Genomic DNA, 16,151 nt, shown 5'->3' with positions numbered 1-16,151 from the left:
GATTTAATCATTCATGTTCAATGTATCAATCCACTTTTTAACTGATGGAATGGCTATAAAATTTTGTGATTTCCTTGTTACTTTTGGTTTGTTTTATTCCTAAAATCTGGGTTGTTCTTTATGAGGTAATGTTTTTTGTTGATTATATCATCATGATTGATAAACTTTATCGGTCAATTTTTTTTCAATTGCATACATGGTTATAAATGCGGAGGTGAGTAGACTTTTATAGGCTTGCAATTACTTTCGCAGCGATCTACATTTGCCTAACATTGAGGTGCTGTAGAATTGCTAGATTTTAATATTGCAAGTTAGGTCGACAACTCTTTTAGGATTTGCAAGAACATATGAGGTTATTAAGGAATGTTAAAGGATTTGATTAGATGGGTTGAGAAGGGTGTCATAATATACATTTCATGGCATTAGCAGTTAGGTTGCGAAAAGTAAGAAGTATTGACATTGAAAAAATTGGGAATTAAATTGAAGACGATATTTTGTGATTGTTTCAAAGGATACTTTAACCGGTTGCAACATCGGACTCGGAGATGACAAAGGATCGAAGATCGGTAGCCTCCAAACTCTAGCTTGCTTAATAGAGAGTATTGATGCATTGTATATTTGCATTTAGTACAATACCAAAAAAAAAAGAGAGATTAAAATGGCACCTTTTGGTACTACTCGTAGCATTTATTTCTTTAATTTCATAATCGGAAATGCATATGCTTTTGTAATTCACAAAGTAGCACTCCGTATATGTTACTCCGGAGTAAATATAATAATAGTAATTGTTTCTATTTTTCCTATTTTTTAAGAGATTCATTGTTCCTTTTATTTTCTTACAAGGAAAATATTGAGATTTAATATGAAGACCAATTCACTTAATTTTAGGGTTGATCTTCTCGTATTGTGATATAATAGAGGAGTACGTTGTTTACTAATTCATCGCAAGTCCATGTAATTCTCCGTGTCATTCATTGTGTTATGTTGAAATTATAATTATAATTATTATAGGACAATTTATCATTTTTCTTTAGATAATTTTCCATAGAAAAATCACGTGCGTAGAACGGGCAAAAAAAACTAGTTTAATTTTTAATATGGGGAATTTGGGACTCCTAAAATACATTTAGAAGTTAGATAATTAAGCTCTTGAACTATCAAAAAAAAAAAAAAATTAAGTTCTTGAAAAATCCGTTGTTCTCTCTCCTCCCTCTTACATGCATTCTCATTTCTCAATTCCTTCACAGGGCGAACTTAATTAGGGCTGCTCCCCTTATTTTCACCATTTTTTTAAAAAAAGTAGTTGAATTAGCGTTCTCTCGCCGGTGCCTTGCCACCGTATTCGCCTCCAACCGAATTCATCGCCGGTTTCGCCGCAATCGGAACCGATCAATCTTTCTCTTCTGCATGCCGCCGCTACTTTCCAATTTCATCAGATTCTCAGATATTAAGGTAAAAATAATCCATGTCCTTATTATTTTACTCTAATAGTTATTCAAGTGCATAATTCTGTAGTTAATTTTATCCTTTTGCTGAAATTCTGTAGTTAATAATCCATGCCCTTATTATTTTACTCTAATAGTTATTCAAGTGCATAATTCGGGCCGAGCCCACTCCATGTCCATGTAGTTTCGTGCCGTGCCGGGACGAAAAGTCAAACCAGGCCCAGGCCCACGGGGTTTCGTGCCGGTCCGGGCCGGCCCGTCGTGCCTAAGGCTAATTTTATTAAATTTAGTGTGCTTTGTCGTGTCTTGTCCTGCATTTTCCAAAAAATTAAGGCCCAAGCCCAGCCCACGACTTTGTGCCCGTGCTTTTTTCGTGCTCGTGCCGGGTCGGGCTTTTTTTCGTGCCGGGTCGGGTTGGGCTTCGGACTGGCCCGGCCCACTTCCATCTTTAGATGAAAAGTGTGAGAATTTGTTGTTTCTTACTGTAAGATTTTTTTTATTTTGACAGAACACAAACACTAATTAATTTACTATGGAAGATATCGAAGAACCCTGTCGATTGATGGAGTTAGCTGAAGAGTTACTCCTTCAAATCCTGTTTCGACTTTCGATTGCCGCTAAGATCACTAGCGGCGGTCAGACGTGTATGCAATGGATTGAACACCCTAATCGCGAATCCTAGTTTCGCCATGTCTTATCTTACAGACACGGAAACTGCACACATGACCATAGCTGTGTTACCTCCTAATAAATTATCATCTATTAACATCAGTAATAAGACTGACATAACTAAGGGCGTAAGATTAACCCATTGGAGCCAACATGACAAGTTTCATGGATGTTCTGTTTTCTTTATTGGGTCATGCAATGGAATTATTTGTCTCTATATCCAGGATATGAGATCAAGTGAACATTATGTGTATCTTTGGAACCCTCTCACTAGAATAGGCAAGGAAATCATATCGCCTGTTGGTGGGAATTCCGTTTATGTTCATGTAGATTCTTGCTAGTTCGGCTATGTCCACTCCTTAAAGAACTACACGATCCTCCTAGTTTCTTCTACTTCAGTTTATAAAGGTCAGATTGCGACATTTTCAAGGCAAATGCATCTGTTTAGGAATATTCAATGGAACCTAATAAAGGTTAGTGATGAAGATTTTCGTTCAATTTCGAAGACTAACTCAGTTTTCATGGAAAACGCATTGCATTACCTCGCAAACGACACCCACATTCTCAAATTTGATCTCGCTGCTGAAACATTTGAAAGGATACCCTTGTCAATTATTACGCTTGCGCGTTCAACTCAGATGTTGCTTGGTGTAATAGGAGTACATGATTGTCTGTGTATTTCCTTTGTTCATGACTCCAAGGTACACAGGGGGAGATCTCCTGAGTGGATATTTGAGCTCTGGAGTTTGCAAGAATATAACGACTGGGATTCTTGGACTAAGTTGTATGTATTGGACTTGAATCTGGAGATGGCTAAATGTTGCACCACAATTTTAGGGCTCACATACAGGGGGTTCATTTGTGTACAAATTAAGGATGGTGGACTAGCACTTATTGATGCACGTAAAAGTGCAATTTCACCCGTCATTGTTTTTGTTAGGGAGTCCAAATCAGAGGCTTTTAAGATGATAGATTATGTGGAGAGTCTTGTTTCTCCCTTTTCTATTTTAAAAGCCGATGACACAGTTGATGATGACGGTGAAGGCAATTAAATCTCTGATTTTTCCTTTTCCAGTGCAATTGTTTTTGTGGATGTGTAGCTAAAGTATTTTGCAGCGTTCTTGGATAAGTTTTTGCTTCCGGTGAATTCCCGATGTTTCACCACGCTGCTGTGTACATAGGTTATGGTATAGTTAATAGTACAGGCTTTTGTAGGTGTTTTGCAGCGTTGTTGGATAAGTTTTTGCTTCTGGTGATTTCACGGTGTTTCACCACGCTGCTATGTATATAGATTATAGTATAGTTAGTAGTGCAGACTTTTGTAGGTGTATTTTGCAGCGTTCTTGGATAAGTTTTTGCTTTCGGTGATTTCCTGATGTTTCACCACGCTGCTAGATTATGGTATAGTTAGTAGTGCAAGCTTTTGTTGGTGATTTCCCCAATCTTTTGTATTGCCGCTATATATGCTTCATGCTGTTGTTTAACACTCATTTGGCAGTAGCCTAATAATATCTTCTATTTATGTTAACACTTCTAAAGCTTTGAATTTACCATGCTCCAATTTCTTGCCTTATTTTTCATTTTGTCTTATTCTTAAGAATAGTGCAGGGACTATGTCACCCCTACCTCGCGCCAATTTGTTTCGTGTTTGTGGAGATTGTTGCTTTCTCTTCGTTTCTTTTTTGCTCTCATTTTCCCTCCCCTCTCTCGTCTCCTCTTCTTTCTCTTCCCTCCATTGCTCTTCTCTGCTACTCCATTCCACCCAACAACTTCTACTCGATCGCTCTATTTATGTTCTCTAATTTTTCTATTCTCCTCTCATACATGAGTTGTCGTTCTCTGGGTTTATTTTCTCAGCATCTTTGGTTGATATCCTTGATTGCGTCAAGGTTTTTTTGGGGGGTTTTGGTATTTCAGCTTAGGGTTTATAATTCCGATCATCTGATCCTATCCAAGCTATCTCATTCGTTCAACTTCAAAGGAATTTCAGGTACTTTTCTTCTTATCTTCCTTTAATTCTGTATTTTTAGAATATTCTAGGTCTATCTATTTAAAATTTGAGTTTCTTTTTGGTGTTTTTGGGATTTCAGATTTGGGTTTATCTCCTTCTCCTCTCACCACACAAAAGGGAGCTCCACGGAAGGTAATTTATTCCCCGTTCTTCTTTTATAATCATCTAATCATTTTTTTTCTTTCATCTGATTGCACTTTTCTTTTCGTCAATCTTTTGGATTACCAGAATGCTCGTACTTATTTGTGGGTTCTGATTTTTTTTATTTTAATTATGTTTGTTGACTTCTGCTGCAAAATGGATAAGTTTGAGTTTGGGTTTTTAACACTCAGAAAATTCACGAGTTGGGGGTAGCTAATTTAAAATTTTGAGCAGCTAGGTGGGATTTGTACGGGATACAACTTTCTCTGTCTAGAAAAGATTAAAAAATGTGGTTCAATATATATGTTCTAATTTTTCCAAACTTATAGCTACCATTGAAGATACAAGATATTTGCAGGTTGATGTTCAGAAGTTCTAAAGCGTATATGAGTGTTTTGATGTATTTTTCAGCTGTGAATCTGTGATAATTTCCCCTAAATATTTGGCTAAAATATTGGTGGAATTTTTCGACATTACAATCTTACTTTATTCATCCTTGTTTGTTCTTACACAATGAAAAAGTCAGCTTATTTAAGCCTTCGTTTTCCTTTCAAACCATATGCAATTCGATCTCGACAAATCCATTGACGAGTTTGGTAACATATAAAGCATTTACTCATATATCTCTAACTGAAATTACTTTGGTTCGTAGATGGAAGAAGCAGTCCACGATAGTGCATAGGACTCAGCGGGATACCAATCCATCCTCCCTTATTGTGAGGTGTGTTCTGTGCACTTACATAGTTACACCACATTAAATGTTGTTGTTCTACATATGCCAAGTGTATGTTTACCAATTGTCGTTGTGGTTTAAGCTTGCAAGAATCCAGTCTCTGCAGTAATGTTCACGTGTTTGATTCACTTCACCATTAATAGAAACACCCAAGCAGGACCAGTTCCCTCTTATGTCTTTCGACAATTTTTTCTCAGCTTAAGCTTGTTGTTGGGAATTGCAGCAGCATGCAAGCCTATATACGAGCTTGAATTAATTATATGCTTACAGTGGAGATGCTAAAATATTGGTGGTCAGATGCCCCCATTACCAGTCAAGGCCTTATGTTACTTTTCCCAGTGAACAAGCTATAAGTTAATCAGTATGTGATATGACACTCATGCATAGCGTTCTTGGGATAAAAACCAAATACCGACAATTTTTGAATGTGTTTATGATTTACAGAAGGAGCATTCTCATGAAACACTTGTCAAATATTTTACACTGCCCCTATTATATTCATAAAAACTGCAGGACTGTTGTTTCGATTTCATTGCTAATCTCAACTTACATATCTGCAGTATGAGTAGAAATCTACAATATCTGAATAATGGGAACATATGAGTATTTCACATATTCGCTTGCTGAGAAACGAAAGCATAGTTGTAAATCTTGTGTCAAAATTCTGTTTTCTATTTTGGAATGTCTTAGATAATGTCCTAAATTTTTATTTGTTTTTCTGCAACTTTTTCACAAGTCTACAAAATATGCCACTGCTGCTAATTTTATATTAGTTCTTAGTATACGTATTTTGCGAACTAGCATGATCCTTATGAAATAGTGTGTGTAGAACTGTCACTTGTCAGTCTTATTTGTAATTGCTATTAATCACATGGAAGGGTCAGGCCAGAAAACTTCATGTTTGTATTGCATGTTGAAAAAATCTTGAAAAAATCATCCTGTAATTAGTGATATTTTCTTAAATATGCTTCTTATGTTATCGAGTTGGATTCTGTCGTTTATCCTTCAGGTGGTTGGGTTGGATCTGGTGGATGATGAAAGAAAACCCGAACGATGCCCCACAAAACATATGCCTGCACCAGAACAGTGGACCAACATCTTCAATCCTGCGTTTTCATACTATGCATATTGCTGTTATGCTAACCTCTACACCCTGAACAAGGTTTTACTCTGAAATTCATAAATACTCACACAGTGAATTTGTTATCTCCATATTTTATCTCCATCTGTTTGCATCGGTTTGTCCCCTACCTCGGTGAAGGGTACTTATTAAATGCACAAGGTGAGAAGAAAGATGGGAATTAAAGAAAATCCAATGCAAGAAAAAAGATTTTTTTGGGAAAAGAACATATCCTTTTTCCGACTATCCTACCTTGGTGAAACTTGGGTTTGGGTGGATACTGCATAGGGATTATGGGTGTCGTGTAGCTTCTTACTAAGCCTACTGGAACCTTTCTCTTGATGTGTTAAATAACATGGATTATAGCTAGGTTTTTTAAGCCATTCCTGTGACTGAACTGAAAGTTGAGGTTCTCAGTTTTGTCCGTCCATAGCAATCACTTGGACTGCTTGTCAATAGGCCTTTAGAGAGAGTGAGGCACCTAGGTTTCTCTAAAGTGAATATCATATGTTTGAAGTACCGCAAAGATACCATTTTATTATGCTTGAGATATGGAGATGAATTTTCAGTCATCATTTCCATTCACCTCCTTCCTTGAATCCTGATGAACTGTGTACTAGTACTCCTCAGCTTTAAGATCAGAACCATGAAGTCCTCATCAGTTGAACCTAATGAATCATCTTTTTTCCTGATTTATAATAGTTATAGGGATAAAATAATCACAGTTTATTGAATGAATCATCTCAAAACTGATTGTTTCAACTGATGAATCACAGTCTATTGAATCAGATGATACTCAGTTGGTACTAGGATTTTGTGGTTGTTGATTGATTGGCCTTTTTTTTAGAATAGTATTGATTTAATTGATTGATAAAATGATGCTTCTTTCTTACTGTTCTTCTATTCGGTTGAATTTTTAAAATTGAGGATTTTATTAGTTATGTAATTTTGTTTGCATTTTTAGTTGAGCCAAAGTTAAAACCGAAAGAGGATTTTTAGTTTTGGATTAAGAATGCAACAGAAGACCAGTGGAAACTGAAGATTATTACAGTATATTGCCAGATTCTAGCTGTTTTGGTCATTACTATCCTATCATGTCAGGATTTATGTGTTTAATTATTTCCTTTATCGATCACTTGAATTCATGTTCTTTAGTCGACAATGCCATTCTATTTATCTTGTCTGTCGTGGATAGCATCTTGTAGAGAATTCATAAGCTAACAAGTTCTTTGATGGGTTGGGCATAGTTTGTATGTATCAAAATTTTCCATCTTTTTGCAGAATTTCTACAAGAATTAGATCAAAAACTGTTCAAAACGAAGATGCTATACTTTAAGCCTCCCCTTCTTCCTGTGTTGTGATTTCGTGAATGGATTTCTTGTTTAATATATCGTGTAGCAAGTGTGAGTATGTGATGTTTTAATTTTTTTAAAATCTATTTGCAGCATTGGGTTTGTGTGTTGACCGTTTCTCTTAAGTGCAAATTTTTAATATTTGTGTTATGTATATGATACTTTGTGAAAAATGGGTTATTCTTGTGCTTTGTACAATAGAGTGTAGTTTGAGAGGGATAAAGAAATTAACAAAGTGTGAAAGTAGATTGATTTTCTGGTAGTTAGAAATAGAAATGAATCGATGACTGGTGTGTAGGCTCAATCAGGATTATAAAGTGGCCAAGAGGTTGACAATATCACAAGCTTTGCACCATCAAGGGTACATTTGGAGCATAAAAAATTGTTGATATATATTTCATGGTTAGGGTTTGGTTATTTGTGTTTTGTGTTTATTGCCATTTTCTTGGGTTATTGATTTTTGAGAACTTGATTGAATCAACTTTTTTGTTGTTTCCTTGAACATTAGAGTTTGATTTCACCTACATGTCAATCTGTTCTTTGGGGTATTACTTTTAATTTTCATTTTGCAGTACTTTAAAGTTTAAAGATATAAGATTCGAGGCCTTTTAGACAAAACTCTTTCTTTGAAGGGGGTTCATATATAGCTAAGATTATCGTGTTTGTCTAAGGCTCACAGTACAACCTCTACTAACTACGGTGTTCAGCTTATAGATGTCATTAGAATTCAGCTATTTCATGGTTTGACATGTATAGGCTAGATTCCAGTGACATGCATAACCTTTATGTCCTATGATACCTAGGTGATAAGGTATTTCAGTAGCTAACACTCTCAAAGTCTTCGTTAGCTCCAAGTTTTATTACGGAGGGAAGTCACTCAGGCGAAAGGCTAAAACTATATTCTACACTTCAGATGATTAGTGATCTCTCTTTTGAGGCTATCCAGGCCTAGAATACGATTTGAAGGGGTGCAATGGTTTGTGGTCATCCATTAAACAATCCTTAACCTAGGGAGTATTATGAAAATCTCACCTTCATGTTCATTAGGTCTTTTGCCAAAGTCATGACTTTTATACCAAACAACATATAATCAAGGGATTATATTATGTAGATCTTAACTTCCTATCACTTTCTTTCCCTAAAATAATTTTACTAAAGTACTGAGATTATTTGCTAACAGTGTTGATCACCCATCCTACCCGTCAGACATTAGTTATGTTGATTAGTGTAAGCATACTTTTCTTACCTAGACCCGAGGTCCGGGTGCCGAAAGTATGAAACCAATGTAGTATGGCCTTGATTAAGGTAGGTATGATCACTAAATTTACTAGAGGCTTTCAAGTACTTCTTTTCTGTTACTCAAAATTCTATTTGATTAACCAGAATATCTCAACCAAAATTTATTCAGTCTTTATATGTTGTTGATCATCCGGTATTGTTTTGGTTTTGGTATTAGGCTGCTGCTGAGGCTCAGAAATCAAGTGGAATTCAGCAGGGTTCTGTTGAAGCTAGGAAGAACAATGCAAAAATTCAACAGCATGGAGGGTATATTTCAATAATGTACAATCGGAAATAAGTCTATTGGAAGACATGTTAAATGGAGTATTCAGGCTTCTGAGTCGGCAAACGAAGATTACATGCATGTAGAGCACGAAGAGGACAGACTACTAACAATCATTATCTAGCAGAAAGGGTATGCGTTTCCTTATTGATTCTTCTTGGTAGGTATTAAAGTTTATCTTTTGTTGTTACTGATGCATACGATGATCATTTATCTTGAATATAGGTTAGGAGAGGAAAAACCAGTGAGAGGATGAAATTTCTTCAAGGCCTTGTACCTGGTTGCAGCAAGGTGATTTATGTACCTACTATCCCGTGTTCCGGGGGAATATATAGCCTTATTGTATATCGGTACCGTTTCATGTATGAATATTCTGGCTACTTCACCAGTGTTTTCTTCAAAATCTTGAACTTATGTTTCTCGTGTATGTTTACCCCCCGTTCCAGTTTTTACCCATGAAAGATGTGAGTGCAATAGTTAGCCCGCAACAGGATTTCAATATTCAGTGCCTTCTCAAGACATATGTTTGAATGCAAATTAAATGGTTTCAGTTCTTAAATTGCCTAAATGTAGAGGACATTTATAAACAACCTTATAAGTGTTGGAAATTCTCATTGGGAAACACAAAGGAAAAAAGGGTGAGTGAAAATTCAAGAGTCCCACATTGGAAAAACTCTTCATATTCCTCTTGTTTATTAATTGGGGAATGAGTGTAACTCTTGTTTAAGAAAGTGTGAGAATGGTATGGGTGGACACATCACACACACGCGCGCGCGCGCCGGGCCGGGCGCGGGCCTTGGGCCTTGGGCCTTGGTACTTGGGAATGCGGTTCGCGGGCGTGGCGTGGGTTTTGCTTAAGTCATTGTTACGGGAATCTGTATTGATTACGTACCCGTTGGATTAATTACCATTAATTACGTCCGTTACTACATTCAATGTCTCTGACCGTTTTTGGCTGTTGCAACATTCATTCCCTCAGCCGTTTTTGTCTGTTGCAATGCTTTCCTTCTAATTATTTAAATCAGAGTTTCAGTTCCCTTCTCACAGAAAATCATACACACAAAATACGAAAACACATTCTTACTCTCACACAAAATTGCTCTCGGTTTTGGGCATACGTTCTGACTCCATCCGGCTTTGTGAGTGCACACAACGTCGGAGTTGCGCTAATCCTGGAGGGCGACCGCATTCTGTTCTACTGCACCGGGAGGTAGCGCGGAATCGTCTTTTAGGACAGTGGGTGTCCACGACGCAACAATTGTTCTTCGTTCAGTTCATCGAATCAGACAAGTTTGTTCTAATTTTCGCTTTAATCGCAACAATCTAAAAGACGATTATTATGGCTTTGACTTCCAAATTCATGATTCCTGATATGTCTAAGTTAGAACCTCTTGATGGCAAGAATTATAAACGTTGGGCTGTTAGGATGCGATTCTATTTAGAACAAATTGAGATTGCTTATGTGCTTGATGATGTTGTCGAACCTGATGATGAAACTGAATTGCATGCTTTTGAGTTGAAATTTGCTAAAGATGATAGGACATGTAAGGGCATGTTGCTGCATCATATGTCGAATACCTTGCTTGATATCTATATGGGGTTTAATCATGCTAGGGATATTTGGGATGCATTAGAAAAGAAATATGGAACTGATGATGCTGGTACTAAGCGTTATTGTGTCAGTAAGTGGTTAGCTTTTCAAGTCCAAGATGATAAACCAATTATTGATCAGATTCATGCTTATGAAAATATTTGCATTGCTATGGCTGCCGAGGGTTTGAGTATTTGTGATATTACCCTTGCTATAGTTTTAATTGAGAAACTCCCACCCTCTTGGAAAGATTTTCGTAATCAGTTAATGCATAAGAAAAAGGACCTTACCTTAGAGGAGCTTGTAGGTCACCTGAAAATTGAGGAGGAAAATCGTATTAAGGATAAGGGTCAATCTGTGTTTTCCGGATCTGCTAAGGCTAACCTTGTAGAACCTAAGCCTCATGCATATTCTGAAAAGTTTAAGGGAAAGGGAAGTCCTTTCAAGCCTCAAGGGAAACCAATGAAGTATAAGTTCAAGGGCAAGTGTTTTGAATGTGGGAAAACTGGTCACAAGTCTGTAGATTGCAGATCCAAGAAGAAGTCGGTTCAGAACCAAGCCAACCTTGCTGAAGCTAATGAAGTTTCTAATCCTAACCATTTTGTTGCTGTTGTTTCAGAAGCTAACTTGACAGGTAATGTTGCTGAATGGATCGTTGATACTGGAGCAACGAGACATATCTGCACCAACAAAGACATGTTCACTACCTACGAAAAAACTGATGGTGAAAATGTCTTCATGGGTAATTCAGCTTCTGCAACTGTTCAAGGCAAAGGGAAGATCGTTCTCACTCTTACCTCTGGAAAACTTATTACTCTTACCAATGTGTTGCATGTTCCAGAAATGCGTAGGAACCTGATTTCTGGTAGCTTGCTAATGAAGGCTGGATTGAAGCTTTCATTTGATTCTGATAGGCTTGTTATTACTCATAATGGGGAGTTTGTGGGAAAGGGTTTCTGTAATGGGGGTTTATTTACTCTTGATGTCAAACTTGAAATTATGAATAAGAATGCTAGTACTTCTTCTGTTTATATTGCTGAGTCTATTGATTTATGGCATGCAAGGTTGGGTCATCTTAACATTGCTTCAATTAAAAGGCTTAAACAACTTAACTTGATTCCCAGTTTTTCTAAAACTGATTTTGCAAAATGTGAAGTATGTGTTGAGGCCAAGTTTGCAAAGAAGCCATTTAAATCAATAGATAGACAAACTAAAGTACTAGAGCTTGTTCATAGTGACTTGGGGGATTTTAAAAATTATGAGAGCAGGGGTGGTAAAAGGTATTATATTACTTTTGTTGATGACTGCTCAAGATTCACCATGGTTTATCTTCTCAGGTCAAAAGATGAGGCTGAGGAAATGTTCCTCAAATACAAGGCCGAAGTGGAGAACCAACTTGATAGGAAGATCAAGAGACTTAGGAGTGATAGGGGTGGTGAATATGACCCTAACACTCTTAAGGCATTTTGTGAGCAGAATGGGATCATTCATGAGACAACGGCTCCCTACACACCCGAGCAGAACGGGATTGCTGAAAGGAAGAACAGAACATTGAAGAACATGATGAATTCTATGCTTATTAGTTCTGGGTTTTCTGATAACATGTGGGGGGAAGCTATATTATCTGCTTGTCATGTTTTAAACAGGGTACCTCACAAGAAGCTAGACAAGACTCCATACGAAATATGGAAGGGTCGTGCACCTAACCTAAGTTATTTGAAAGTGTGGGGGTGTCTAGCAAAGGTGGCTATACCCAGCTTCAAAAGGGACAAGATTGGTCCTAAAACGGTTGATTGTATTTTTATTGGTTATGCTTACCAAAGTGCTGCATATCGTTTTCTTGTTAAAGGTGCTAACAATTCTTATGCAGGTGGTAACATCATTGAGGCAAGAGATGCCGAGTTTTTTGAAACAGTATTTCCTTTGAAAATATCTTGTATCAATGATGTGCCTTCTTCTAGCACTTCTTCTAGCATGCCTGTTGTTGCTCCTCCCACCTCTGATGTGAATTCTGAATTGGAGCCAAGGAGGAGCAAGAGGGCAAGAAAGGAAACCAGTTATGGTGATGATTTTATTACTGCTTTCTTAACTGAACCTTACTTGATTGATGATGACTTTGTTTATGTCTTTATTTTGGAAGATGATCCTAGGACCTATGAAGAGGCTATGAAATCTGTTGATGCAGTGTTTTGGAAAGAGGCAATAGATAGTGAACTTCAGTCAATCCTAAGTAACAATACTTGGGAGTTGGTTGATCTGCCTAGGGGTTGCAAGCCCATTACTTGTAAATGGATCTTTAGGAAAAAATTGAAATCCACTGGATCCATTGACAAGTATAAGGCTAGAATTGTGGTAAGGGGATTCACCCAAAGGCATGGTATTGATTATTTTGATACTTATTCTCCTGTCACTAAAATTGCTACTATTAGAACTTTGATTGCTCTTGCTTGCATTCATGATCTTGTTGTGCATCAAATGGATGTTAAAACTGCATTCTTAAATGGTGATTTGGATGAGGAAATTTACATGGTTCAACCGGAAGGGTTTGTTGTTCCTGGTCAAGAGAATAAGGTTTGTAAATTAGTCAAGTCCTTGTATGGGCTTAAGCAAGCTCCAAAGCAATGGCATGACAAATTTGACAAGACTATGACAGGTAATGGGTTCCATGTAAATGAAGGTGATTCTTGTGTTTACTCTAAGCATGATTCTGATGGTTGTGTGATTATTTGTCTTTATGTGGATGATATGTTAATTTTTGGGACTAATTTGGATCGAGTAAATGAGACAAAAAGTTTTCTAAGTTCTAAGTTTGAAATGAAAGATATGGGTGAGGCAGATGTGATTTTAGGAGTGAAAATCAAGAGAACTCCAAATGGCATTTGTCTTAGCCAAGCTCACTATGTTGAAAAGTTACTTAAAAAATTTAACTCTTTTGACGTCGATCCAGTTAGGACTCCCTATGATCCAAGCATCCACTTAAGGAAAAATAATGGTGATCCTGTTAGCCAATCTGAATATGCTAAGATTATTGGTAGTGTTATGTTTCTGATGAACTACACTAGACCTGACATTGCTTATTCTGTGAGTAGATTAAGCAGGTATACTCATAACCCAAGTCATGAACATTGGGATGCTTTGAAGAGATTGCTCAGGTACCTTAAGGGTACCATGGATTGGAGTTTGCACTACTCCAAGTTTCCAGGAGTTTTGGAAGGCTATTGTGATGCTAACTGGGTTTCTGGCAATGATGAAATTAACTCTACCAGTGGTTATGTTTTCACCCTAGGGGGTGGAGCTGTGTCTTGGAAATCTTGTAAACAATCTTGTACTGCTATGTCTACTATGGAATCTGAGTTTATTGCTCTTGAATTGGCAGGTCATGAGGCAGAATGGTTGAGAAATGTGCTTGCAGATATTCCGCTGTGGGGGAAGCCAGCTCCTTCAGTTGCACTTCATTGTGATTCGCAAGCGGCTATTGCTGTGGCAAACAACCATGCCTACAATGGGAAGAAAAGGCACATTCGTTTGAGGCACAAGGCCATCAAAGAATTGTTGTCAAGTGGGGTGATATCACTAGACTATGTAAAGTCTGAAATGAACATTGCGGATCCGTTAACGAAAGGCCTATGTAGAAAACTAGTTTTGGAAACATCGGAAGGGATGGGCCTGAAGCCCGTTGAATGAATTGTAAAATAATGAACTCCTACTCACAGAGTTCAAAGGACGACATTATTGTTATAATTCGGAAGCACAAAATTTTATTTTATTTTTGTCCATCCCCTAGATGTTATAATGTGCTTGCTACAATAGGAAAGAGGTTGAGCATACGGCTCTTAATGAACCCATACCATATGTTTGGTGGTGTGAATGTAGCTCACACTTGATGGGATTCACCTACGTAGGTGTGGAAGTGTGGCCGCTTCCTATGAGAATTGCGATATGGGCTATTCTCTAGAGCACCTATGAGCATATCCAGGTCGGACGTATGGCCAGTATAAGGCGTCACTTTATTCGCGGAGTCAGAATGTCATACATATTCAGTTGCGTGCTTTAAGTGACGGGTTTCTATCTCCCTATCAAGTTCAATACGAAAGTCACTTGGTAGGAAAGAGATCATAGCTTAAATGTCACTAAGTGTTAATTCAAGTCGAAAGACATTGACACCTATTCAATTGTTTGGTTTGCCCAAAACCAATATCCTTCTCCTTTCTTTTCTTTCTTTTCCGCATATTCGAACCTGTGGGGGATTGTTGGAAATTCTCATTGGGAAACACAAAGGAAAAAAGGGTGAGTGAAAATTCAAGAGTCCCACATTGGAAAAACTCTTCATATTCCTCTTGTTTATTAATTGGGGAATGAGTGTAACTCTTGTTTAAGAAAGTGTGAGAATGGTATGGGTGGACACATCACACACACGCGCGCGCGCGCCGGGCCGGGCGCGGGCCGTGGGCCGTGGGCCGTGGGCCGTGGGCCTTGGGCCTTGGGCCTTGGGCCTTGGGCCTTGGGCCTTGGTACTTGGTACTTGGTACTTGGTACTTGGTACTTGGGCCTTGGGCCTTGGGCCTTGGGCCTTGGGCCTTGGGCCTTGGTACTTGGTACTTGGTACTTGGTACTTGGTACTTAAGTCATTGTTACGGGAATCTGTATTGATTACGTAACCGTTGGATTAATTACCATTAATTACGTCCGTTACTACATTCAATGTCTCTGACCGTTTTTGGCTGTTGCAACATTCATTCCCTCAGCCGTTTTTGTCTGTTGCAATGCTTTCCTTCTCACAGAAAATCATACACACAAAATACGAAAACACATTCTTACTCTCACACAAAATTGCTCTCGGTTTTGGGCATACGTTCTGACTCCATCCGGCTTTGTGAGTGCACACAACGTCGGAGTTGCGCTAATCCTGGAGGGCGACCGCATTCTGTTCTACTGCACCGGGAGGTAGCGCGGAATCGTCTATTAGGACAGTGGGTGTCCACGACGCAACAATTGTTCTTCGTTCAGTTCATCGAATCAGATAAGTTTGTTCTAATTTTCGCTTTAATCGCAACAATAAGTAATCTGATTTTCTTGATGACGTGTCTATTTTTCACAGCAGATGTTCTCAGGAAGAGTTGGTCCTTCATCTGGTCTTGTTTTTTCTCTAGATATTAAATGTCTTACCCTTCCCTAAATAACGTCCAGCCGCCCATTTCAAGTGACTTGAGTGCTGATTTGGCTAGCCAACCCCATGTAAATGGAACAAATCACCCAACAATCCAACATATCAGATGATGAGATGTTTGAAGAATAATTGGCAAAGAGTCCAACAAATTTCAGTTGTGTGTTTTTATAAAGTAAATATGAAGTACTTGGTATTAGATTAGCATAGTAGGAAAATTAGTTCACAATTCCAGTAGTATGAGAGGAATTGATATGTGAGGAATTGATAGTTGAGGAATGAGGATATCGAGTATTTTTATGGTCATATGTTCTGAATTACTCACGACATGTTTATCTCAAATCTAAAGCATGGTGACTTTTGC

The 16,151-nt window shown here is 37.9% G+C and overlaps 1 long non-coding RNA gene across 1 annotated transcript; it reads left to right on the top strand.

Moving 5' to 3' along the window:
- Window positions 1-4,085: 4,085 nt before the first annotated feature.
- On the top strand, window positions 4,086-9,459 carry LOC110799683 (uncharacterized). The gene is made up of 6 exons (XR_002536441.2): window positions 4,086-4,104; window positions 4,205-4,257; window positions 4,919-4,987; window positions 6,009-6,161; window positions 8,928-9,164; window positions 9,258-9,459. It is a non-coding gene; the product is annotated as an uncharacterized lncRNA (long non-coding RNA).
- Window positions 9,460-16,151: the final 6,692 nt, after the last annotated feature.

The sequence above is a fragment of the Spinacia oleracea genome, chromosome 3 (assembly GCF_020520425.1).
Source record: "Spinacia oleracea cultivar Varoflay chromosome 3, BTI_SOV_V1, whole genome shotgun sequence".
Taxonomy (NCBI): domain Eukaryota; kingdom Viridiplantae; phylum Streptophyta; class Magnoliopsida; order Caryophyllales; family Amaranthaceae; genus Spinacia; species Spinacia oleracea.
Note: the sequence above shows the minus strand (reverse complement) of the source record. Positions and strands in the feature narration are given on the sequence as shown.